The sequence below is a fragment of the Pogona vitticeps genome, chromosome 6, assembly GCF_051106095.1.
Source record: "Pogona vitticeps strain Pit_001003342236 chromosome 6, PviZW2.1, whole genome shotgun sequence".
Classification (NCBI taxonomy): Eukaryota; Metazoa; Chordata; class Lepidosauria; order Squamata; family Agamidae; genus Pogona; species Pogona vitticeps.
In genome coordinates this window covers 25607871-25634513 of record NC_135788.1, presented here as the reverse complement: position 1 = coordinate 25634513, position 26643 = coordinate 25607871, and the positions used below count along the sequence as shown (strand labels likewise).

Here is a 26643-nt window from a genome sequence, read left to right as displayed (position 1 = left end):
GAATTGCTTGCTTTCTGGGTCTTGGAAAAGGTGATCCTTATTGACATTAGATCAAAGTCTCTGGAAAATTAGTCTGGATGATGAACATTGTTTACAAGATTACATCCTAAATTTGCAAGGTTTGTCCCTGAATTTATTTCAATGAAGGCTGTCAACTTTCCCAGCAGGAATTTGGAATTGAGGGTTAAGTCCTTTCGGAATATGGATTATCTCAGTTTGAAAACTGTTATAACTTGAGTCCTGCGCCTGATGCCTTTTTCCATTGCTAGTTAAAAGACGGTACGGTCGTGCCCCGCTGGACGATTACCCGGTTTAACGATGAATCCGCTTCACGATTAGTTTTTTGCAATCGCTTTTGCGATTGCAAAATGACGGTTTAAATGGGGGAGTTTTGCTTAGCGATGATCGGTTCCCTGCTTTATGATGATCAGCAAACAGCTGTTCGTCGGGTTTCAAAATGGCCACTGGCTGAAGAAAATGGCCCCTCGCTGTATTCTACGATGTATTCCTCACTTTACAGGCATCAAAAATGGCCGCTGTGTGGAGGTTCTTCGCTGGACGAGCAGGTATTCAGCCCATTGGAATGCACTGAACGGTTTTCAATGCGTTTCAATGGGTTTTTTTATTTCATTTGACGACGTTTTCGCTCTACAGTGATTTCGCTGGAATGAATTAACGTCGTCAAGCAAGGCACCACTGTATTCTAACTGCATTTAGCAGACTGTCTGCCTTCACATTAAGATGCCAGCACTTTGGAATTAAGAAAGAACTTCCTCAGAAGAAAAAGAGGCAATGGTACGGAAGGTAGTACTCAAGGCCTGTCACTGCCATCTCCCTTAGCCGAAGAATTAAAGATGCAGAAAAGACATTCCTGCAGCTCCCCTCCTTCTGAGCTACCAGAGCAATCCTGGTGTGCTGAACAAAGTTTTATTTTGCCATTGACCTGAATAGGAATGTGGCACTCTGCCATGGAGACCTTTTAGAGGAGGGACTAAGGAAGCACAGCAAAGGCTGCTAAAAGCCAGTGTGCCAGAGTGAAAGAGTGTGTGGCAAGGTCCGCTGTGGTTTCTCTTTTGCTGGTGAGCTTGGGATTCCATTCTGGGATCGCTGAGCTGAGAGCCACGTCTACTCAGGGCGGGCTTTGACTTGGCTTCCTCCCAGTTAGTCAGCTATGTGGCACTGTTGCTCCTGCTGCAAGAAAAGAAAGCAGGGTGGGGGAATTCTTGTATCATGACGTTTCCCTTCCTAACCATCAAGTATAGAGCAGTGGTCAGGAGCTGGTATTTGTATTTATGAACTCAAAAGCCTATCGCTAAAGAGGGAGTGAGAGGTTTCCTCTTGAGTCCAAAGATGAAATATCTGCAGCGTGCACATGAAGTGACAAAGAAGCTCCAGGACCAGTAGTGGATTAGTTTGTGATGCACAAGCTAAATGATGCCAGAGTAGCACAGAGGTCCACCATCACCTCCCCTCTCAGCTATGGAACTTTTATGTTGGTTTCCACTTCTTCTTGCTTATACGAAACCCAGTCCCTGGCACTTTTTAAAATGCTGCTGATACGTATGCAGCCACTGCTACATTTTTACTGGGAATAAATGGCAACCAATATAGAAAGCACCCATATCTGTTTCACTTCCAGATTTGCTTTTATGCAAGGGGTGGGGGGTGGGAAAGATAAATCCCCATTTCATGAAGTTTCCAGGCTCAGTGATTCAAAATACATGGCAATTACCCACTTTATGGTGTTTAACATGTTCAAATACCCATTTTTCAAAAGTTGCAGAGGACTCCCAGGTAATTTCTGTTTCACTGTGTTTCTTCTGTTCTTGGTCATCCTAGAGCATTGGATAAAGCATCCTTCAGTCTCAAGAGACTACGGTAACGTGCTCTGTATGGAGGACTTGGAACAGTGTCTAGTGTGGCTGAGAAGGCCAATTCAGGAGTGACAATCCCTTCCACACTGAAGACAAATACAATCTGTCCCCTGTCTAGCTCCCTGATTTTGCTGTTTTCAGGACTGCCTCTTTGCCTCGGCCTGCTGAACAAGTGTCTCTTCAAATTGGGTGAGGCCATGCTGCACCACCTGCCTCCGGGCTGAACGCTCAGATGTCAAGGTTTCCCATCTGTTGAGATCCATTCCTAAGGCCTTTAGATCTTGCTTGCAGATATCCTTGGGCAAGCAACCGCCCAGAGTAGACTTTTGTCTAGATGGGCGGGATATAAATAAAATAAAAAAATAAAATAAATAAATCCTTGTATCACAGCTGTGGTCTCCCTCTGGGGTGACTTCCCTGCACAAATTCTCCATACAGGAGATCTTTTGAAATCCAATCATCAGCCATTCTCACGACATGCCCAAGCCAATGAGACGTTGCTGTTTCAGCAATTTATGCATGCTAAAAATTCCAGCTCATTCTAGGATTACTTTATTTGGAACTTTGTCCTGCCAAGTGATACCAAAAATGCATCAGAGACAATGCATATGGAATGTGTTCAGCTTCCTCTCCTGCCGTGCACAAAAGATCCAGGACTTACTGCAGGACAGGAGTGTGCTCAGGACACAGGCTCTATAGACCTGGATCTTGGTGGATCTGCCCTGTCACACCCTGGACGCAGTGGACACAGTACTCAAGATGAAGCCTAAACAGTACTGAATAGAGGGGAACTAGTATCTCATGAGATCTGGAGACTATACTTCTGTTAATGCATCCTAAAACTGCATTTTTTGCACCCACATCACACTGTTGGCTCATATTCCGTTTTTGATTTACAACAATTTGGAGATCCTTCTCACTCGTAGTGTTACTGAGTCAAGTATCCCCCATCTTGCAACAGTGCTTTCGGTTTCCCCCCTCTAAGTGTAGAACTTTGCACTTACCCCTGTTAAATCTCATTCTCTTGTTTTCAGCCCACTGATCAAGCCTATCAACATCTTTTTGAATTTTGTCTTCCAGCGTACTAGCTAGTCCTCCCAAATTTGTGTACTCTGCAGATTTGATAAGTATTCCCTGAACTCTCTCACCCAACATTTCTTTATACCACCACATGTATCTACATATGTGCCTTTCAGGCTATTTTCTGGTTCTAAGAAGCCCTGCCTTTTCTGTTCAAGTGATGGGTAAATAGTGCTTCTCCTTAGGTTATTTGCAATGAATTTCCAGAACCCCTGGCATATGGGCCTGCTTTATCTTCCCATTAGTTTCATATAAAGGGCCCTCTGACCATCCTGTGCTCATTCTGGTCATTCTGCAGAGATGCTGAAAAGAGTAACACATTCTGTTTATTAGCAGCTTTGCAAATATCAATGCCTATGGAAGAGTGTAAACCCATGCACCGCCTCTGTTCCTATGCTTCAGTGGTGAAGGATGGAATTGCTACTCAGCCGCCTAATGTGATTACACTGAAGCTGTGTTCAGAAAGACATGGAAGATCTTAGGACATCTGGCCCTTTAAGAGATCTTACACTACATTGCAGGCAAATGGTGCTTTTTGAATGAATGCCAGAGTGAGGTATAGCATAAAACTGAAACAGATGTTAATGATCACAGCTTGGCCACAGACATATATTTCTAACATGTCTGCTCTACAGTAATGGGTGGGGATGAGAGACTTCCCCTCAAATGTGGAGCCCTCTACTTAGCAGGCTCCAGGTGGTGATCAGACTGTCTTTTTCTTGTCTTTTCTTTTTGTTCTTCTCTGTTCAAATTGTTCGTTGGGATCCTTCTTTCCTGCTAAAGGCTAAGCATTGTGGGAGTAGATTCTTAAGTGACAGCAAATGTTTCTGCTGTAATTGTTTCCATTCAATACATGAAACCAAATCTTCTCCTCTCTCCCCCCCCCCCCCAAGAACCTTAACAACAAACCAAGAGACATTTTCCTCTTCCTCCACATAGGCAAAGCTGGGAAGGGTTGGAGAAGCGAAGGCCCAGAAGAGCGAGGAGACTTTTAAAAGCTGACAGCGTGGAGCAGGAACGTCTTTTCGGTGCACATTGCGGTTTTGGAAGAATGAGCAAAAGCAAAACGATGTTTCCAGAAAAAACAGAGTCCTGCGCCAAACTAAGCAAGATACTTAAAACGAGCAGAGTAAAGCAAGAGCCTGTTAACAGTTCATAGCAAGTGACCATGTTTTCTTTTCCAACTTTCTACATCAGGAAACTTTGTCCACATCAGGATATGGGGGTGGGGTGGAGGGAGGTTCGGGGTCAGAATAAACATTTGGCTGAGGCTTCCTTTGACATATCAAGAAGACAGTTATCTCAAGCAGATGTACTGATTTTTATTTGTGTGGCAGGTTTATTTCTTATGAGAATTCCTGTACTTTGAGGCGGGGGGGCTTCTGAATTGCAGTTGACTAGCTGTACTTACGTACCTGTTTCTTATCTCCTTCCCTTTGATACAAAAGTTACATGTTTAAAATGTAAAAACCCTGTTTGTGGGGAATGTTTGAATAAAATGCCTTTTTAATTATTATGATGAAGATGTGGTATTTATTAACTGTTAACCCCATCCTCTCTCTAAGGAACTCACAGTAACAGACACATACATTTGCACAAATAGAGCGAGAGATCTGAGTAAGGGTCTCCATTCCCTTCTCCACAATGTATACTTTTATTGATTTCAGTTATGACGTTAGTAGGCATCCTTCAGTCTCAAGAGACTATGGTAACATGCTCTGAATAGAGGTCTTGGAACAATATCTAGTGTGGCTGAGAAGGCCAATTCAGGAGTGACAATGCCTTCCACGCTGAAGACCAATACAATCTGTCCCCTGTCCAGCTCCCTGATTTTGCTGCTTTCATGACTGCCTCTTTGCCTCGGCCTGCTGAACAAGTGTCTCTTCAAATTGGGAGAGGCAATACTGCACCGCCTGCCTCCAGGCTGAATGCTCAGATGTCAAGGTTTCCCATCTGTTGAGATCCATTCCTAAGGCCTTCAGATCCTTATTGCAGATATCCTTGTATCGCAGCTGTGGTCTCCCTCTGGGGCGCTTTCCCTGCACTAATTCTCCATACAGGAGATCTTTTGGAATCTGACCATCAGCCATTCTCATGACATGCCCAGCCAACGTAGACATCACTGTTTCAGTAATGTATACATGCTAAAAATTCCAGCTCATCCTAGGACTACTCTATTTGGAACTTTGTCCTGCCGGGTGATACCAAAAATGCATTGGAGACAACACATACGGAACGTGTTCAGCTTCCTCTCCTGCCGTGCACAAAGGGTCCACAACTAATCTATTTGGAACTTTGTCTAGAAACCAAAACAAATGGAAATCTGTGTTACATAGATGTATTTCTTGTCTGCTCACCCTAAAATGCCAGCTTCTAAGCATAATTTTGTTTTTGGTGCATTATCACATGATTTTTCTTTATTTAATAATGAGCGTAAATGCTTCCATTTATAAACACCTTTTCTGAAATGCTTTGGGAACCACCTATCTCTGCAGTTGATTTTTTTTGTTTCTGTGATGTATTCTCACAGCTGTGTGTGATCCCACATGTTTGTGTAAGGTAAGAAATGTTTCCTATGAATATTCTCCATGAATAGGAACCTGGTGCTGCTGTTTCCCAAGATGCTGCTTGCTTGCTTGCTTGCTTGCTTGCTTGCTTGCTTGCTTGCTTGCTTGCTTGCTTGCTTGCTTATTTATTTATTTATTTATTTATTTATTTATTTATTTATTTATTTATTTATTTATTTATTTATTTATTTATTTATTTATGCTGCCCCATTAATGAACAACCACTCTGGGTGGTTCACCATTTTTTCCATTCACTTTTGCTTTTCTCATTCTACAATTCTATGGTTTTCAAAAATTCTTCAGTCATACAAGTGACATAGTGAATCTCTGCATAATATGAGTAACTGAAGGCAAAAGAAGTCAACTGAACAAGAAAGCATTGTAAATAATCTGGCAGGAAAATGTTGTTAGAAAACTGTGCCTTTTGATAAAGGATGAAAAAGTGATAAAAGCATCTGAGTGCACAGCAGGGACACTTCTTATCTCATGTAATGATGTAAACCTTTGTTGCATACCCATTGTTTTCAGCTTTTAATAATTGTCCTTCAATGATGTAAGCCGCCTTGGGTCATTTTTAAGGAAAAAGGCAGGATAAAAATATCTAAATAAATAAAATAAATAAATTGGTAAATTATCTTCCCTTTTCCTGACTGGCCTTTAAGACTTAGGTGTGTGATTTTTTAAAAAAATAGTCTGATTTTTCAGACATTAAACTATGCTGGAATCATGTCTCTCCAACACTAACAAGCTTCAGCTCCAATCACACATTTTCCAGTGTACTGGAAAAAATGTTAGGATTTCTGACTCATATTAGGCACTTACTTTATAATGTTAATGTGTTTTAAACTGGATAATTAATAGCTTTAAACACTGCTGCTAGCACCCTTTGCTATGATAACATCCAGAGATTTTATTCCCTAACATACATACATTGGTGTGAGTGCAATCAAGAAGAAACTGAGTTCTTCTCACAGAAATATTCTATGGGTCTACATGAGCTGTTCACACAGGTCTTTAGCAATATATCAGCTCACTGTTTCTGACAGCTGTTGCTGGCTTAGGTTACATCTTGATCTTCAAGGAAACTGCAGCATCAGAATTGTATCACCATCCACAATAGTCCTTCAGAGTATCAGGAAATCAAATTGAAATAAAAAAAGAGCTATGAGGCCATTACAAAATTCAAACAAATGAGTAGGTGATACTTTTATAGACCACTAAAAATATCATCATACAATCTGAATTCCTTTCAGTTTTCAACTTCAATTTTAAGTGTATGTTTCATTTGTGATTTGGTAGTGTGTAAATACCTGGAGGTAAATAAAAATCTGCTAATTCTGATTCTTTCTGATTGACATGTGGGCCTACAAACCCCAGTATCGACAGCAAAACAGTTCATGCTGGGATTGTGAGAAGCGTAATCTAAACATATCAGATTGAAAAATATGAGGTTGGGATGCATAAATAAGAACATGGGAATGCCTCCGGTGACCCACCTCTACTGCGCCCCTCCCCCACTGCGGCATTGAGCCATATAAGTACTGGGCATGTGGTACTGCTGGAATTTGAGCAAGGCCTTTTTTCATTAACCTACAAACAGCTGCCAGTTGAGCGCTGTGGTCTGAAAGGCAAGCTCAAACGTATAAACAAAGCCATATGGAAAGAATGATCACATCACAGCCAGTCTTGCTTCCCTCCTTCAGGACGAGAAGATGTGGTTCATCGTTCAGCCATGGAAGTGGGGGAGGGGAGCTATTTCTCAAAAACAGTGAAATAATAAAGCTTGCCCACATGGAACAGCAAGGGCTAGATACATGCCTAAGGTTAGAAATATTAAAAAGCAACAAATAAATACTGAGAAGTTATAAAAATATTGGCATTAGCTTAAGCATTTATTTTCTTTTAGCATGCTTTACATATGTTTCTTTCCTTCTTTTTGGTGTGTGCATGTGCGCGCACTACATTTATAGCCCTTCTTTCTCTCAAGGACTCTTCTCCCTACTTTGTCCTCACAAGAGACCTGTGGGGTAATACATCAGCCTAGGGGAAAGTAGCTGGTCCAGGAACATCTAATCATACTCCTTTTTCTTCCAGTCCACTGTATCATACAGGCTCTGCATTGTTGTATCGATCTCCCAGCCCAATCCATTAAACCGCACTGGCATTGCATGGGCCTTATCTCACAGGAGCAAACGAATGTCGTACCCGCAGAGGAAGAAAAATAAATGTATGCAAATTGGAACAATGGCTGAAATTCTCTTGCTTAGCATAGTACGTTGCAACCAGAGGAGGCCAATTTCCATCCATTTGGAGCTGCCCTTCTTACACCTTAGAAGTACCATGCCTTTGAGTCTATCATGGGCTATGCCTAAAAAGGGATAGGGTACAATGTAGGGGTTTGCCTTATAGTTTAGAAAGTGATTCCCCACACATTCCTTTCACCTTTGGCAGTGCAGGCTGGTATCTCGCATTTCAGAGGTGCAGTACATACACTCTGGGTTTTAGTCTAAACTTCACAGGAGTTATCCAAGGTGCTGATCTCTGTTTTGGAAAGGAGAAGGTGTGGCCTTCCAGATACATTTTTAGAGTACAACTCCAGTATCCTTCACTATTGGTCATGGTAACAAAGGCTGACAGGAAATGCAGTCCAGCAACATCTAGAGTACCACAGACTCTTAGCATCAGGAGAAGACCAGGATATCGTGGCCTATGAATTACCCACCACTTAGCTGCCAACAGTTTTAAGTGCATGTTTCATTTGTGGTTTGATAGTGTTTAAATACCTGGAGGTAAATAAATATCACACAGCCTGTGGCTTTCCAATGCAAACAGTACCAGCTTCAGTAAGTTGTTTACATGACAGACCTTTCAAACAAGGTACTCATTTATAATGATACCCACTACTGTGAGCCGTTAGGATATTCATTGAAAAGCCAAATATTGATGGAACAAATATGATACTTCCTCAGGCATGGCATCTAGACCTTGCTCTTGCCACCCAGCTATGAAAATTGGAATTAAAGTACTTCTATAAAAGCAAACAGTTATACTGTTTATCTAGTTCTATGAGATACCTTGCAGTTAATGAATCCTCTAAGGGGCATCTATCTATACAGTATAATAAATATGTGTGGTAAAGTAACAGGGGAAATGTTACATATGCTATGAATCTTAACAATGTGTGCTTATTGCTTCTAATTTATTATACTAAAGAAAGGTAGGCCAGGCCCAAGAAATTTTCTGCTAACATGAACAACAAGAAAACATTCTTTCTAATTCTTATGCAGAAATCAGGTGATCTAGAATCTTAATTCATAACTGGCAATGGTGCAGCACTGTTCACTATTCCAAGGGGCAGGAGGCAAGCTTAGGGGGTGCAGATAAAACTATGTGGTATACAAACACAATTACTTTATTGCTGTGTAGTTGATTAGGCTGTACACAAGACCATAGATCAGGGGTCTCAAACTCAATTTACCTGGGGGCCGCTGGAGGCAGAGTCTGGGTGAGGCTGGGCCGCATCAGATTTTCCGCCAAGTGGAGCAAGAGCCTGAGGAAGCCGCCCAGGAGTTTCCTTAGCCTGGCTGGGGCTCTGAAGAGGAGGAGGAGGGGCGCAAGAGCCATTGTCGCTGGCCACAACCCCCTCTGGCTCCTTCTTCACTGCCACCACCACCAGCAGCAGCAGGATGAAGAAGTGGAGAAAGGAGGGAGCTCTTTACCACCTAGCCTGGGGGAGGAGTGCACGACATAATTTTTTTTAAAAAACCCTCACAGGATTCACCTTGCCAAAGAAGAAAAGCCCTCACCAATACCCACAAAATTAAACAGAACGGGGCGGGGGCCCCACAGGTGTGCGCACACACACAAATACACACACGGAGGTCTGGCAACCTTCCTCTGAGGGCCCCCTCAAAAAAGGCACACTCAGCAGCAGCAGCTACCTCCACCACGACAGAGAAGCAAACTTTGCGAGGCGAGCCCAGGCATCCTCCAGAGTGGAGGTGGGTGAAGCAGGACGGAGAGGAGGAGGAGGAGGAAGCACCGCTGGGCGCTGAGGTGGCCGCTGGCCGGGCTTGTGCTGGGAGTGCCAAGAGAGAAAGAGAACCAGAGAGCCGCTTCCCTGGAAGAGGTGGCAGGGCGGCAGCTGCTGTTGGCGGCTTGGAGGCGCTCTTCGTGGATGGGCCGGGAGCGAGCTCCACTCTCATGCATCGCTTGGCAGTGGCTCGGGTGCTCAGGGAAAAAGGTTGGCAGTGCGCCTTGCTCGCTGGCTCTCCCCCAAGACACTGCCTCTTGCACCCTCCATCTGGAACGGCAGCCTGCCAGCCAGCAGAAGGTGGGCTGGCTGGCAGGCTGCAGTTCTGGATGGAGGGTGCAAGAGGCGCTGTCTTGGGAGAGAGCCGGCAAGTTAGGCGAGGCTTTTTTTAAACTCTTGACAGCAGAGGACGCGTGAGCGCTTCGGGGGGGCAGGCAAGATGGGGGCCACAAACTATCATCCAGCGGGTCGCAAATGGCCCGTGGGCCATGTGTTTGAGACCCCTGCCATAAACTAGTCTTTAAACTGGTATTTGGCTGCTAATGTAAGTACATATAAACAAGCATTAGAAGCATGAAATAATCAAATAATAGTAATAAAGAAATAAAATAAGCATTCTCAAAAAGTATCAAGATGTAAGATTAACTTGAATAATTTGTGAAGCAGGCAATAATTTCTATCTTTCTATGGCTTGGTTAGCAAATTTAGAGGTCCTATAGGGTATGTAGTAGTCTATGCCAGCTGGCATAAATAAAACTGTACGTAAAGGGGAAGTGTTCTTGATCCCAGTTGTTAAGAATTTAAGATATTAGTCCCTCAGATCTGCATACAGAGGACATTCTGTTAGAAAATGTACCATATCCTCTATTTCAGTGATTTAAGATCTGAGTAGGATTTGGACCTTTAGAGAATACAGAGCATGAAGAGCCAAACAAGGCAAGCTTTTAAGCCCATAAAAGCACAATATATCTTCTTCGGCCTTTAAACCTTTTGTCAATGTTGGTTCTAGTTATTCAGGTTATAGTTAGTTCACCTCCCAAATCTTCATTTGGAGGTACTTAAACAAGGAACAATGAGCCTTAGTCAAATACCTCCTCTTCTAAATATCTCTGTGTGAAGAAGGATGATCAGAAAACTCTGCTTCTAGTTGGAGTTTAACCATAGTATGGCAAACTATTGGTTCCTCAAAATCACTTTTTCTGCTGTTGTTTAAGCCCTGTTTGGGGTTCCAGCAAACCATGGTTGCATTCAGTTGCAAGAGCAAATTATGTTTGGCTCTTAAACAGAAACAGTAGCATCACATCTTCTAATGCATAGAAGTGTGGAGAATGGGTGACTCTATAATCTGAGATTTGTGTTTCACCATAGCTTCACTTTATAGACTGGGAGTATATTAACTCATTCATATGAAAAAGATTCTACTGTATTTAGGATGTTTTGAACATGTGGCATTAAGACTACATTCTGAATTTTTTAAAAAAATGCTATGTGAGAAAATATCTGTATTTTATATAATTAAGACTATCTGAAAATTGATATTCCAGGAACTCTAGAGAATGCCATTTTCTTCAAGCCAGTTTGTAGCCTCATGGACTGACATAGCCAGAAGGCTGATTTATAGACGTCCTGTTTCTATGTCTCTTCTTGGTCTCATACTGTTTCTTTCAACAACACCCATACATATATACTGTATATGCAGGGGCAGATCTACTATGAAACTAAAGAACCTTAAGCTTCAGGGCCCCTAATCCTGGAGGGGGGGGCAGAAGTGACTTTAGTTCACATTTTAAAATAAAATTTGTTGTGATCTGTCATGGAAGAACTCCACTGAAGACAATAACAGTGGTTACCCAGACCTCTTTGCTGGTTGTGAAGGGCCCCCCAAAATGTCGGTCTGCCACTGCATGTATGTCGGTATCCCATTTGTACATGGGATTGTCTTTTGTGTGCTTTAATTTTGAAGAATGTTATTTTCTAGGCAAAGTACTGAAGAAACATCACTGGTTTTCTGTGTTGTGAAAGCGGGTTTAGTCTGTAAAGTAGTCATCATCCTGGGCTATTTTAAAAACTCTGCATTGCAAAGATTCCAAATTTTGCTGATGTGGCGTTAGGAATTCCAAGTTCTGGTTAATTCTTTTCTAGCTCGTCAAATCGAAGGTATTCTGCTGCCTTTGCCTCTTATTTTTTTTAACTCCTACACACGTGGCAGCAGCCTAAATCACTGCTATACAGCAGGATACTCCCTGCATTATTTTAGTCTCTTTGATTTCTAAGGAGTGCAATAAACATATCTTCCATTTTCTCGTTCAGAGAATAGGAATAGTCTCAGGCATAATTAGAACTGTGGAAAAGACATTGTGAATTAAGAACCATGAGGGGTCCCTGAAACAAAATAAAATCCAAAAAAAGTTGCAGTGTGAAATCAGCCATGTCTTCTTCATCAATGCTTCATTCCACCTATTCCTTTCCTATCTTTTGTCTCACATCACCCATCAGTTAGCATTGTGTGGCTAACAAGCCTGATTTGTCTTTACAGTATTGCACTGCTGTGAGGAGAATCTTACCCACCCCTCACGGGTTTTCTTTGTAAAAACGTCTGTACTGCTACCAACATAGCAGTTTCCCTCCATCTTCTGATACCTGGGTGATGTTGCTAAAACTGGCACTCACCTCTCAGCTGTGAGAACAAATAACATATGGTGCCCTAATCCAAGACCAATAAATAAATAAATATTGCTTCTTATGCCCGGAATAATGTCTGCTTACATTCACATGACTTAATAGGAAAGCTTGCAACAGAAACATATTCTCGTATATACTCAGAGGTACGTCCCATTGTTTTCAGAACGGCTTACTTCTTCATAAGCATGCATAGCACTAGAGCCTTAAATAACAATCCTCAATCTGTATAAGAGACTTTTAATTTTGTGTGACTATTTTGGCTTCTGATGTAGAACACTCCTTTTCCCCCTAAAAGAATTCAGTGACTTCTTTTCCACGTCATCCTCAGAAGCTTGAATCCAAGGAAGGTTTTTGCAAACATTCATTTCCCTCCCCTGCTTACTACATTTCACCCTATCAGGTGTCTGTAGAATCAACTAACCCCTTATGCATCTTACACATAGGCAGATGTTTATCCATGTTTTTCCCCTTCCCTCCAAACTATAAAAAAGAAATGAGAGAGAAAAAAAGGATGCACTCTTAGATTGCCTCTCTCTCTCTCTTTGCAAGAAACATGTGATTTTCACATCCAAATGCAACGTATCTATCTAAAGAGGCTCAGTGGGATAAGGGTCACATCTATAGTTGATAAAGTGTCAGAGCCCTACAAGGAATAACATAAGCCTGCAACATCATATTAAAGTTTCCAGTTTTAAAGAGACTTGAGATGTAAATGCAGCCAGGGCTGCAATTCACTTTGAAGCACGAGTGAAACATATAAGACTGTAAAATTGGAAGGGAAAATACTCCAGAGGAATGAAAATGCTAAAAAACCCACAAATTTTAGGATTTTGAGGTAGAGGGGTATGTGTGTGTGTGTGTGTGTGTGTGTGTGTGTGTGTGTGTGTGTGAGTGAGTGTGAGTGTGAGTGTGAGTGTGAGTGTGCGCGTGTGTGTGTGTGTGTGTGTGTGTGTGTGTGTGTAGCCGTTTCTTTGCTATACAAGCACAGTTCTCATAGCTGCATAGTTAAAAGTTTTCATCTGGAAAACATATGCAGATTTAAACAACAGAGAGTCAAAGGCTTGACTCCATTTGCTCACACTAAGATAAAAGGAATCTCATGCAGGAATTCTGCCAGATTAGAATGGCTTCTTTTGCTTTCTGACGTGTCAGGGCGATGGAGATCAGACTGTATATTAAGAGTCCAACTGAGAAACACACGCTTGTATGTTGAAGTCAGAGCCTCCTTTTCCTAAACTTTTTATGCTTGCAGTATTTTCAATGACAGAAGAGAACAGATATTTGTCATTTAGAGAATGAGTCAAAATGGAGCAAATCTTTTGCAAAACTGTTTAGAAACATATAGGTGAGAAAGTAGTATTTCTATTTTATTATTTCTCAGCAACAGTTTCTGTTATCCTACAAACACTTCTCTGGTGGGGCTCACTGAAACAGTAAAATACAGTAAATGTATTTAGGATGGTGCTTGTTCTTGTTGTTGATGTGATATGCTATCAACTTGGAATAGCTAATAGGAATCCTAAGAGGGCTTTCAAGGTAAGTAAGCTATTTAAGGAGTGGTTTACCAGTCCCACACTTCGAGTGAGTTTCAGTAGCTTAGTTGGGATTTGAACCCAGCCCTGCTGAGTCCTAAGATGTCACTCTATCCACAACACCACCAGGATGGTGCTACATGACATTAATTCCAGTTCTTTCTGGAAATGCAATATTTATATACAATTGGGATTTTCACAAATACAACTCACAAATAAGTGACAGCTTTTTCAAAACAGGATGCTGTGACGGTGTTGTTAACTTGGGTGTTATTCTTCCTTTTTTAAAAAATTAACATTTTATTTCACTGATATTTTTTTCCAGACAGAAAAATAAAACCACTTGCCATTCAAGGCTATGAGATAGCACTAAGGATTCGGTCACATATACACTTGCCTGGTAGCGAGTCTCACCACATTTAATGAGGTTTGCTTCTGAGTAGAGGTTTACACAGCCTTTTAGTCTATACAGAACCAAACTGCTTCTTATTTCACACTTTGGGCAACCAACCATAGATTGCCTGCTATTGTTTCCCAATCCTTACCTGGACTGATCAAGTACAGTAGTAGAGTCTCCATAAAAATTAAAATTCTCAGCATTCCGTTTCCAGAGTTCCAAACATTAAAAAAAATGGAATACAAAATCCCAACTTTCTCATAAGGCAAAGGAAGAAGTTGGGTCTATTTCAAAGAGGTGGTATTGTGGGAGGGCTGAGATTTCCTAGGCCTCCACAGGGAGGCTGAGACTCTTTCCACTGATTCAGGGATTCTTATATTTGTCCTAGGAAGCCTTCTAAAGTTATTCAAGCTTCTTCTTGGGTAGAAGGCATGTCCCCTTAGAGTATCCAGCTTCATTAGTACACCAATGCCTGGCACTGTCCTGGACCCTCTTAGCCAGTATGGACAACTGTGATGGGTTGTGTGTTTAGTCGTTTAGTCGTGTCCGACTCTTCGTGACCCCATGGACCAGAGCACGCCAGGCCCTCCTGTCTTCTACTGCCTCCCGGAGTTGTGTCAGGTTCATGTTGGTTGCTTCGCAGACACTGTCCAGCCATCTCATCCTCGGTCGTCCCCTTCTCCTCTTGCCATCACACCTTCCTAACATCAAGGTTTTTTCCAAGGACTCTTTTCTTCTCATGAGATGGCCAAAGTACTGGAGCCTCAGCTTCAGAATCTGTCCTTCAAGTGAGCATTCAGGGTTGATTTCCTTTAGAACTGATAGGTTTGTTCTCCTTGCAGTCCAGGGGATTCTCAAGAGCCTCCTCCAGCACCACAATTCAAAGGCATCAATTCTTCGTCGGTCTGCTTTCTTTATGGTCCAGCTCTCACTTCCATACATCACGACAGGAATGTATGGGTTAGCTTAGTTTAGTTTGTGTGCAGTCTGCAGGGCTAGCATCCCACTGCAAACATAGTGGTATTCTATGGGGAAAGAATATATACTTGCTATACTAGGTATGACAGAATCTATGTAATAGCACAGGTCATTCTTATATGAGCTAGAGCTGAAATGGGCATTTGATTTTTTAAAAAACAGAAGGGCCATTTATACTATAATGTATATTTATAATAAATGAGCTGGAAACAAAAATACTTCTTGTGTCAGGAGCAAGGGTATCCACTGCTAGGTCTCTGTGTCTCCATCCTTTTTGCCTTGTCAACATGCAAGAGGGAGTATGTGTTGCTTTTTGGGACTACAGATCTCCAAATCCCACAGCCAGTGTATCCATTGACCATGCGAACAGTGGGATTCTGAGTGTTGCAGTCCAAGAAAACGTTTGTTTTGCACTTCAGCAGTATGTGGACAAGCACTGACTGAGGCCTACCTTACACTTCTGGAACCACGGCAACAGGAAAGACTGATAATAGAAGTGGCCGGGGTCAGATGACTGCAACACAAGAGGTTCTCTATGGACTCTGAAACATTATTTTGCATTTATCTTCCACATGTGTTCCCCCCCAACTGCTATTTTTCATAAACACTTGTAATCACTGTGGTTCGCTGTTGTTTTGCTCATCACAGTTTTATTTACCTGATATAACACACATCCTCCTTTATCAGCAAAGCTGCTGAGAGATAAAAGAACAGAATGAAACTGTTGGTTTTCTTTCTTATCCCCAATTTTATTCCTCTTGTTATAGTTGCTCCTTTGGATTCCTTTCATTTGGGATTCAAGGTCATTAACTCAAAGCAATTTTTACTGTTTCTTTCAATGGGATGCAAACGATGATGCTTTACTGTGATGCTTTACACTGATGATGAAGAAATATATAATGTGGAAAATTATAATGGAAATGATTACTTGTCTTTCTGAATATTCTGTGAAACAGCTGTCTTTTCAGATGACTACAAAATATCTGGATCTGCCTTGTTGGAATGCCTTGTCATCTTCAGAGGTTTATGGCTCTCCTCATCTGGAATTGATCAGAATCTTTATAAATTGCTTTCTTTGCTAACTGTCCCCCTACAGGCTGACTTTGTCTTTAGAAAAGTTATTTACTTATAACTGGAAAGATGGAGCCCCCTGTGGAGTAAAGAAAATAGCATATTAAACACCTCCAACCAAGTTCTATTATAGCTACTCCAACAGCACAATGTTGGTTTGTGCTGTGCCTTATGCTGCTGTTTCATGCTCTGTTGTATGTTGAGATAATGATCTAGATGAAAAGACTGTGGTTTTGTACTATAGGCTAAACGCCAGGAGCAGCATGCCATTTTCTTTGAAAGTAACAAAATGGTGATTATTTTAGTTATTTTTAAAGAAATGGTTAAGCAAAGACTAACTTTCAACATTGTAAATAGGGAAACTAATTACTTTACGAATGCAGCTATAATTGCAACAAGGTATTTTGAAAAGTGCAGAAGCCTCTGTGCTGTAAGGTCGGAAGACCAGCAGTTGCAAGATTGAATCCATGCGACGGAGTGAGCTCCTGTCGCTTGTCCCAACTCCTGCCAACCTAGCAGTTTGAAAACATGTAAATGCGAGTAGATAAATAGGTACCACCTCGGTGGGGAGGTAACAGCATTCCATGTCTAGTCACGCTGGCCATGTGACCACAGAAACTGTCTATGGATAAAATGCTGGCTCTGCGGCTTGGAAACAGGGATGTACACCGCCCCCTAGAGTCGGACATGACTGGACTAAATGTAAAGGGGAACCTTTACCTATCTTGAAAAGTAGCGCTCCACCCTCTCGTCAGATCTCAAGATCTGACACAACATTTCACCATATTAGAATCTTCTGGGACCAGGGTCAAATATCAGGATGAGGAATCAGAAGCATGAATGAGAAAATGTTTTTTCACAGAACTTTTTCCTAGCCCTACCTGCTGTTAAAAATATAACACACATGCCTTTCCCCTCATATTCTTCCACTTCCAGGATGTTTTTACCTCCTTCTGTTCTAGAGAACAACAGAGAAACAGACATTATCAGACAAGGCACAATATATTCAGAAAATGCATGAAGGGAGTGATAATATTCCTGTGCTAGAAAACAGAGGAAAATCGAGATCTGAGGATCCACCTCCTGCTCCAACAGACTCCACTCTTGAGCATTAACATTCCATGCCTGAATCTCAGGATTTGATCCCCAGGAAACTTGTCTGCTTCATCATCAACACCTGCAAATGCCTAGTAATGAAGAAAGGGATACTTTGGGGAAGAAATAAAGATAAAACCTCATTCACATAGTGGTCCAACCTTTTCAGCGGTAAAGACTGGGCATCATATTTGAAATTAGCTGTCATCCAGTCTTGTGAAGAAGGGGATTTCATGCATGTAAAATATCAGCAGTTCAACCCTACCTCAAAATACAAATTACCTTTCTCATAACGACAAACTGCAGGTGATGTGAATGGTCCATGATCGAATCCATTGTCAAATCTCCAAATATTTTTGCTGCTACAAAGGTAAACTGGAATTTGATTGAAACAGTAGTGTGGGGGGGGGGGAGGGGATGAAATCAAACCAGTCTTCTAAATCCAGGTCTTCCATTAGGGGTGTCCCTAGTTCTGCCCACTACAATACCATGTTGAATATTCACACGTCTATGAAACCTCATTCTCATTCTCCCTGAGCCAAGCATCTAGTCCTTGCTTCACTGATATATGTTATTAATTAATTATTAGTTTCTGAAAACCTGCACACCTAATTACAATGGCCAATATGAAGTGTAAAGGAAAGCAATAATTCTGGTTACTGGTTTTTATACCTTCCGTCTATGTAGACTGATGTCACTTCCTTTTCTTCTCACAAACTCTCTCAGCCCTCTATTGGAGAAAATATGTCTTGTCTTTCCTTTTAAGAAGTAGTTGGCAGCCATGGCTCCTTGCATCTCCATTCTGATTAACCGGAACTAAGAACTCATGTGTTCTATCCCACTATATTTCTATATTAAACTCTAGCTTTCTAGTTTCAAAATATTAAGTATGTGATTCCTTTCCAAGGATGAATTGCGGTCCTCTATCCATTCTAATATTCCAAGGGCTGAATCTGCTAGTTTACTGAGCTGCAGCTTGTAAACAACTGGAAGCCGGGATCAATTGCTTCCAGCCATCTTTGTCAAGATTGGTGGCATTTTCAAATGAAGGTAGAAGTAGCTGATATAGTCAGCATGTTATTTGAAATGGAACTCTCTTAACAGGGACTCTTGCTGTTTTCCCCAGCATGAGTTTACCTCAGCCCTCTTGTTACAATTAGCTTGCTTTTGTTTTGTGATTGGTCAGTGGGAAATAAACACAAGCTTCATTTGCCAATCTTATTGCTCAGACATGGAGATTTGAAATAATTGCCTGCTTGGGAAAAAATGTAAGTGTAGGAGTATGCATTTCCTATTATGTGTGATTGATTGAGCTGCTACCTGAAGATTGACAATATACATTTCCTTTCTTTGCTATGGTGTTCCCTTATTTACTGTCAAAAAAAGGAACTGTATCATCTAAAAGAAGACACAGATTTGCATGAAATGTGCACATGTTGATTCAAATGTATAGATACACATTTACCAACAGTTAGTATAACATCAATAGGAGTGCAATAGATTTCACTTTGACATTGTGGACTCTGTCCAGGTGACCAGTGTGCCTGCTAAGTCCACTGTCCAAGAGCAAATGATGGGCACCTCAGGCATCCATTATCTTTAAGCAGAATTTTGACTGAGCAGCTCTTCAAACAGAGAACATGTTCCAATACACCCTGCCAGGAATAGGTTGCCATGTATCCTACTTCACAGAGGACAAAATTCATTTTGAAGGATTTTCAGAAGACAGATGGCAACCCAGCAGGATGCAGTTATTTAAATCAGGGCCACAAAATTTTGACTTTCCTGATGTCTTTGCCTTTAATTCACATAATTTCTTGTCATTATATATGCTGGATAAGGCTCATGAGAATTGTAGGACAAAACACAAGGAAGGCCAAAGGTTCGCCATAACAGGTGTGCATGCATGAATATTAGCTTTCCAATGGGAGAGGCATAGCCATACTGGGGAATGCATATGGAGGGGATGTTCCTAGAAGAGGAGGAGTGCAGTGATGTCAGAATGTAGAAAAGTTATATTTTGGAATACAACTCCCAGAATCCTGGGAGCTTCTGGGATATGTGGCTAAAAATAATAATAATAAAAATTCCAAAGCAGCAAATTGGTCATCTGCATTGGATCTTTGCAGATGACCAACTTTGGAAATAATGAAAGTAGCTGAGGCTTCCTTTTTATTGGAATTCAGTATAAATTTTCTTTTTTTTCCTTTTCCTTTCCTTTCCTTTTTTTGTGACAACTCCTCCCCAAACGATCATGAATGCGAAGGAAGTATATGGGAGCCATTTTATTCCTCCAGCTCATCACATATTTATATAACCAAAGGCATGTCTGTTTTCTGTTAGAAGAGAGAAGAAGGCAGAAAGAGAGGGTTTTTTTTTTTTTTAAATGCTCTGAGGTCCAAAATTTGTCTGGAATTGAAGCCAAATCAACAGCATAAAAGGAATGCAGCTGGCAGTTGTTAAGGAAAACTAGCTGTGGACAATGATTGAAACAAGATGGAATTTCTCCTTCTAAAAAAGTTATACTTGAGCCAACCTAGTGCTGCTTTTAAAAAGAAAAAAAATAAGGACTACATTTATGAATGTGTAAGAAATGATATAACCCTTTTTATTTACAGCATCCCAAAAAATTCTGCCGACACGTGCACCTCATGACTTCCCCCAGTATAATAGGAAACACCCCAGATTTCATCCTGGTGGCGGCGGTGATGGTGGTTGTTATGTGCCGTCAAGCCAATTCTGACATATAGCAAACTGTATGAATGAGTGATCTCCAGAGTATTTTATCCTTAACAGCCTTGCTTAGGTCTTACGTACTCAAAAATGTGATGTCAGGCAAGAAACAAGACAAAACAAAAATAAGTGGCAAAAATGTTCTGCTACCTTGAAGACTAACTGCTGTATTTTAAGCTGAGATTTTATGGATCAAGTCCTCTTCTTCAGACTTAAGTGTGAGACAATATGTCAATCATTTATACATGGGCCCATGATCAAGTGGGGATATAGAGGAACAAAGTGACAATTAAAATATAGCAGTTAGTTTTCATCTTAACTGATGTTCATATATGGTAGGATATCTCCATTAGCTTCCATCACCACTGTTAGAATAATTATCAATGCTTGAAGGTGGAGGTAATATGGTCCCTGAAATGACTGATCATAGATAGTATTATCTTCCATGAGTAAAACGAAAACAAAAGGAAAAGGAAAAACAGAAGCAATAGATATATTTCAATGTGAATTGTTAAAATTTGCGATCCAGTCCTCTTCAAACACTTGAAGAAACAATTGGTAAGTCCATAGAAGCTCACTTTGAAATACATTTCATGGATTTTTAAGATGTCATAGTATATTTTCTCTCTTTTCTCTTCCGTTCTGTTTTTGTTTGTTTCTGAAACACTGCTACGCCTCTGATAAATTCTGCAGAAGTGTGTCTAACCCCCTTTTAGAGCCACCCAACCAACTGACCATCGGTACACTAAAGCCAGAACTATTTTGTTAATGAATTCCAGGGTTTGATGCCAATTTAATTATGTTCTGAATGAAGAGCTTCCTTTTGGCTCTCTTCATCTCCAACTCAAAGCTTCGTTAGATAATCCCAGGATTTTATATTGCAGGAGAAAAGGAAAAGCTTCTCCCTATGATAATCAAACTTGTTTTTCTACATTATAACTGTATATAAATTTCACATTCTCAGATGCTTAAGCAAAGGTAAAGAAAAAACTCCATATGCTTCTTTGACTGTCTGGCTGAATCAGACAGTCAACTCTGTGAAGATAAAGAGGAGAATAAATGTTGATATGAGTACACAGGAAATGCCTAACAAATGTAAGCAGGCTTCCAGAGACTGGTAGATAAACTTTGAAAATCTCTCCACCTCTTTCTTATCTCACTCGCATAGGTTATGAACTAGATGGTGATCTTGACTGGAGAAAGCTTTTCCTGACATCATGGCTGGAAGGCCGTCATTCTGTGAGAGGGAGGGATAAATTGAGAATGAGCTCATATGCATTTTAACTTTTTCTTTGCTTAAACACTCTTGTTACCATTTTGTTAATTTGCTGGCTTTTCTCTCTGTCTGTTTGAATAAATTTATAGATTACCTTGCGGTTTGCACCTGCCTTTCTGATTTCCACTTGGACCATGGGCTATAGTGGTTGTTAAAATCCACAACACTCCTTTTGCACTTTCTTTACACCATGCAGAACTTCTACCATGCTCCCCCACTTTACATCTAACCTAAAAAGCCCTCACTGTTCTAGCATTTCCTCCCAAAGCTCCTGTTCTTTAATCATTTTGGTCGGTCTTTTATGAGCTTTTGCCACTCCACCACATCCACAATATTCCTTTTAGGTGCCCTGATCAGATATATACATCATATGCTCACCCCCTAGATTTGTATAAAGACATTGCAATATTGTCAATTACATTTTTGATTCCTCTCCTAATTATTCCCAGCTTTTTTCAGAGCCATTGCACATTGTGTTAATGTTTTTGCGAAATTATCCACTATAACCCAAAGATTGCTTTCCTGCTCAGCTTCCCATCAGCATGTCTATGAAATTAAGGTTTTCTGTCCCAGTGTACATCACTTTACATTTGCTTACATTGAGCTGCATCTGTTATTTTAATGCCAGTTCCCCTACTTTGGAGAATTCTTGGGAATTCTTTCATAGGAGGAAGTATCCTATTTGCACAGTCCTACCCAAATATGAAACTAATAAAGGAAATTGTGATCATCTTAACTGATGTTTATATTTGCTAGTATGTCTCATATACCTTCCATTTCCTGTTTGTGAAACACTATTGTTAAAATAGTTAACAACACTTGAACCTTTTACGTCTTAAGTCCTTCATTTCTCTCTTTCATCTTAGAAGGAGAGAAATGAAGGACTAGGTAGCCATACAGAGAAGGGGCAGGATTTCTTCTCGATCATCCCAGAGTGCAGGACACATAATAAGGGGCTCAAGCCACAGGAAGCCAGATTGAGGCTGAATACCAGGTAAAAAAAACTTCTTAACTGTTAGAGCAGTACAACAATGGAACCAATTGTTTCTGGAGATAGTGGGCGCCCAACGTTGAAGGCACTCTAAAGAAAATTGGGCAACCACCTGTCAGATATGCTTTGACTTGGATTCCTGCATTGAGAAGGGGGTTGGACTTGATGGCCTTATGGGCCCATTCTAACTTCATTATTCCATTATTCTTCAGTTTACTATTCTATGATTGTATAACATGCATAAATACCTGCCACTTTTTGAAATCATTTCTTGTGTCTTAGAATTTTAAAGTCAACAAATCCTTTATGTCTTTCCCTATCAATTAAAAAGAAAATCTTCCTTGACCTTCACTTTAAAATCCTGTGAGAAGTAAATCAGTTCCTTGGGGTATAACAGAAGGTTATGTTCTTCAGAATAAACGTATAAATGCCACAACCTGCCAGTTTTGGCTCTTTGACTTCCTATTCCAATCTCCACCCTACTATCCGTCAACTAAGCCTCCATTTTCAGGTTTCCAAAGAATGAGTCCAGGATCATATAATTCCTTTAATTATGGTTGGAAGTATAGGCACACATCCATTCCATGAAACCACCCATTACCTTAAAACATGTGATTAAAAAAAAAGAATTACAGAGCCCTGCTTCATTTGTCCAGAACCACAAAAAGTAAGTCGACAAAGCAGTGATGCTCAATATAGATCAACGAAAGTTGGCTCCTTTTTGTTTGTTTTTGAACTTTTCCTTGTTTGCAGAGCAGCTGAGTACTAATGGTTGAGAAAGGGCTGGGTCACATATAATGCACTGAAATGAGAAGAATTTATTTGATATTTAATAATAATCATGCACCGTCAAGGCAATTCTGATACAGAGAGCTCAGTGATTTAAGTATTCGGCTGTGGAGCCAGAGGCTGGGAGTTTGAATCCCCACTGTTCCTCCACGGAGAAGAGCCATCTTGTGTGGCTTTAGGCAAGCTGTACAGTCCCAGAGCACCCCTCAGAAGAAGAGAATGGTTTACCACTTCTGAGTACTCTTTACCTGGAAAACCTTGAAAAAGGGTCACCACAAGTCAGAATTGACTTTATATTATTATTATTTGATATGTAGATGCTATGTACTTAGTAGTCTGAATAATTCACACTTGCATAGAGCTACAGTATTAGAAAATTAAACAATAAAATCAGAGAATAAAAGATTTGAATAAACTTGAAAAGCAGAAGAGAACTTAAACAAAAAGCTTGCTGTCCTCTGAAGATGCCGGCCACAGAGACTGGCGAAACGTTAGGAAAAACCACCTTCAGAACACGGCCAAGAAGCCCGAAAAAGCCACAACAACCATAAAACAAAAATACTTCACCTGTAACCCTATGCCTGCTTCCCTGGGAACAAGATCCACAAAAGCAGTCTTCTGAGTGACCATCTTTAGCCTTGCGCTGTTAACCATCAGATGGCTTGGTTTTCTTTTGAAAAATGTTTTTACTGTTAATTACAATGTGAGAACCTCTTATTATACTGCCACATTTATGCCAGAAGTTAACCCCGGTATGTTTAGTCTCTGTGGAGGACTGTGCAGAAGTAGTTACTTAAATAGCAATTGTTGAGTCTAGGCACATCAGACCAACTTTAGTGGCCACTCTCGTTAGCTCCTCAGATGTGCACAGGTAATAGATTTTCAGAGGCAGTACAACAGAAGGCGATCACTGCTTGCAATAATTCTTTTTTGAAAGAAAACTTACTGTGGTCTCTGATCAGCTGGAATTTACGAGTTTTTATTGTACTGCAAACACTTTGGAAATCTGACCAGAGATCATATGGAAACAGAAAAAACATATTACCACAAAATATTAACGCCAATGTCCCATCAAAAAGGGGAGGGAGGGCAATCACACAGTAGCTGTCCCCTTCTGTCAAGCTACTTCTGGCACAGTCAGTCACACAATTGGTTGTGTGCATGATTTCACAGATCTGCTCCTGCCTTCTGTGACAGTACAGGACAATTCTTTGTCCTGTGACAGTTTTTCAGACGTTTACAGAAGAGAAACAAAAAATGACTTAAATGGGCCTTTGGTCTTTTCCAGAAAAGTAGTTCCTGCATCTTTTAACTGTTTTAGAAATCGAGGATCTAAACATTCACGGAGTGGTGCGGGGCCAGTGTATGCACAAACGTGACATAATAATGTCTAACGTTCCATGCTACTATTAATATTTGTTTGAAAATGTTAAATATTATAAGAACATTGGGACAATGTTCTGTCATTAGCATGCAAATGACAGAAGAATCTTTATAGCCCACTTTTGATGCTCTGCATATTTCCCAGAGCAAATATTACTTCCAGCACAGCTTTGTGCACTTACCACCTTAATGAAACATTTGTTGAAGAGAGAACATTAAATCCTTATATCATTGGTAGGAAGAAGAAATAAAATTTGAAAATGGTATGAAGCTAGGTGGTGGAGGGGATGTGGCTGATGGGAATACCAGTCATTTGGGATGAGCAACTATATTGTAAATTCTGAATTCTAAATAAAGTGCTTCTAAATGATATAGTCACTGTTCCAGTGGAGAGGCAGACAGCTGTTACCAGGCCTACGATGCTAGGAATAGCAATTATCATAACCATAAGTGACAGTATCCTAAATTGTAGTGTTTACCATGTCATAGGAACAGAGCATTTTGAGTAAAGAGGGTATCATTTCCCTTCTTTTTTATCTGGTGGGGGGGAGGGCCTCAAGTTTCAAGATTTGGTCTTCATCCTGGTCCCAGTTTTCATCCAGAAACCATAAGTACACAGAAAGTACGTATGTGAAAGGACATGAAGGCAGGTCTTTTAAGAAGATTTGAAATGCCTAGAACTGTTTCTGGGGTTCTGCTTTTCATGCAGTTCATTCAAGACATAGAGAGGCAACATTTTTACTAGCTAAGTAGTAGCAGAGCTGTAACAAAGGTAGGGTGACCAAGGATTTGACCCAGCATGATGGAAGATAGAGGGTAATAAAATTTAGAGGTGGAAAGCCTGTCTGCCCCAAGCGTCTATACCACCTCCAGCCACTGCGCCCTGAATGAGAAGGAAAGACAAAACAGACAGGTAGAACCAATATGGCTATCATACATCCAGATTCAGATGTTTCTTCCCATTCTTTCATATTGTTTCTTCATTCTCATGTGACTTCAGCTTAACTAATAGGACAGAAGCCCCAGGCACTAAAATTGCCAGGAAGAGTTTACAATAGGGATCTGCACAGCTTAGTAAATGTGTGCAAGGGAAAGGGGGAAAAATTGGTAGCTCACTTGGTAAAGTACAGTACCTGCATTCCATTCAGAAGAACCCAAGTTCAATCCTGATATTGCCACTTAGAAGAAGACAGCACCTGATAGGAAAGAGTCTTTCTCTCTTTGAGACTTTAGAGAGCTACTGTACTTTAGAAAGCTGCCTTACACAGACCTAGGCAAGATGGGCAAATAATCTAAGGGCTTGTCTACACATGGCAATTTCAGTGGGCTGGAGTGGACTCAACACAGTTGCTGGGACGTCTGGCATGCCATCTGATGCAATCCTTACATCCAAATGGCATACCAATCTCAAGCAATCCTATGCGGTCTGCAGCAGCCTGCTATCAGTTTGCCAGTACTGTATAGCAAAGTGGCTTAAGAAGAGAGACACTTCATGATATTGGCAAACTGAACACTTCCTTGGCTTTGTGGAGGGGCCAAGAAAGTGGGGAAGGGAATTAAATGTGTATTAGAGCATCGACTATGCACTACTTTGAGCACTGACTATGCACTGCTACTTTAAAAACAGCACTAGGTATGGGTATTACAAATTTGGTATGTGAATTAGGTAATACCTATATCTAACTTGTAATACACATACCTGTTTTGAAAATGATGCAGCATGTAGTTGCTGCTCTAATGCACATTTAAATGTTTTTAAACAACTTTCTTGGACTCTACATGGAGCCAAAGAAGAGTTTACTTTGTCAATATCATCAAGTAGCATTCTCCACAATATTGGCAAATAAAAAGAGGAAGGTTCATTTTGGTTTGTTTCCAGTGATCACGCACTCTGGAAATAGACCAAACCAGAGTGATCTAATTCACACCAAAATAAAATAAAATAAAATAAAAAAACCTAGAAGCCCCTGACAGGGGCCAGGAAGGTGTGTGCAGGAATGCTCTGGAGTAGGCTGGTTCGCTCCAACAAAGATGTTGTCTGATTGGCAGCTTTAGGAGCAAACCAGCCCATCCCTGGAACAGATCGAACAGTGGGCTAAATGCCTGTGTGGTCAGCCTCTAACCTGGTACAAAACAGATACATTTGTTCTTATGTGTCTGCC

At 40.8% G+C, this 26643-nt stretch overlaps 1 long non-coding RNA gene across 1 annotated transcript; it reads left to right on the top strand.

Annotated features, from left to right (window-relative positions):
• Positions 1-386: 386 nt before the first annotated feature.
• LOC144583829 (uncharacterized) lies at positions 387-7271 on the top strand. Its single transcript, XR_013537800.1, has 2 exons — positions 387-3650; positions 3894-7271. It is a non-coding gene; the product is annotated as an uncharacterized LOC144583829 (long non-coding RNA).
• The last annotated feature ends 19372 nt before the right edge of the window (positions 7272-26643 follow it).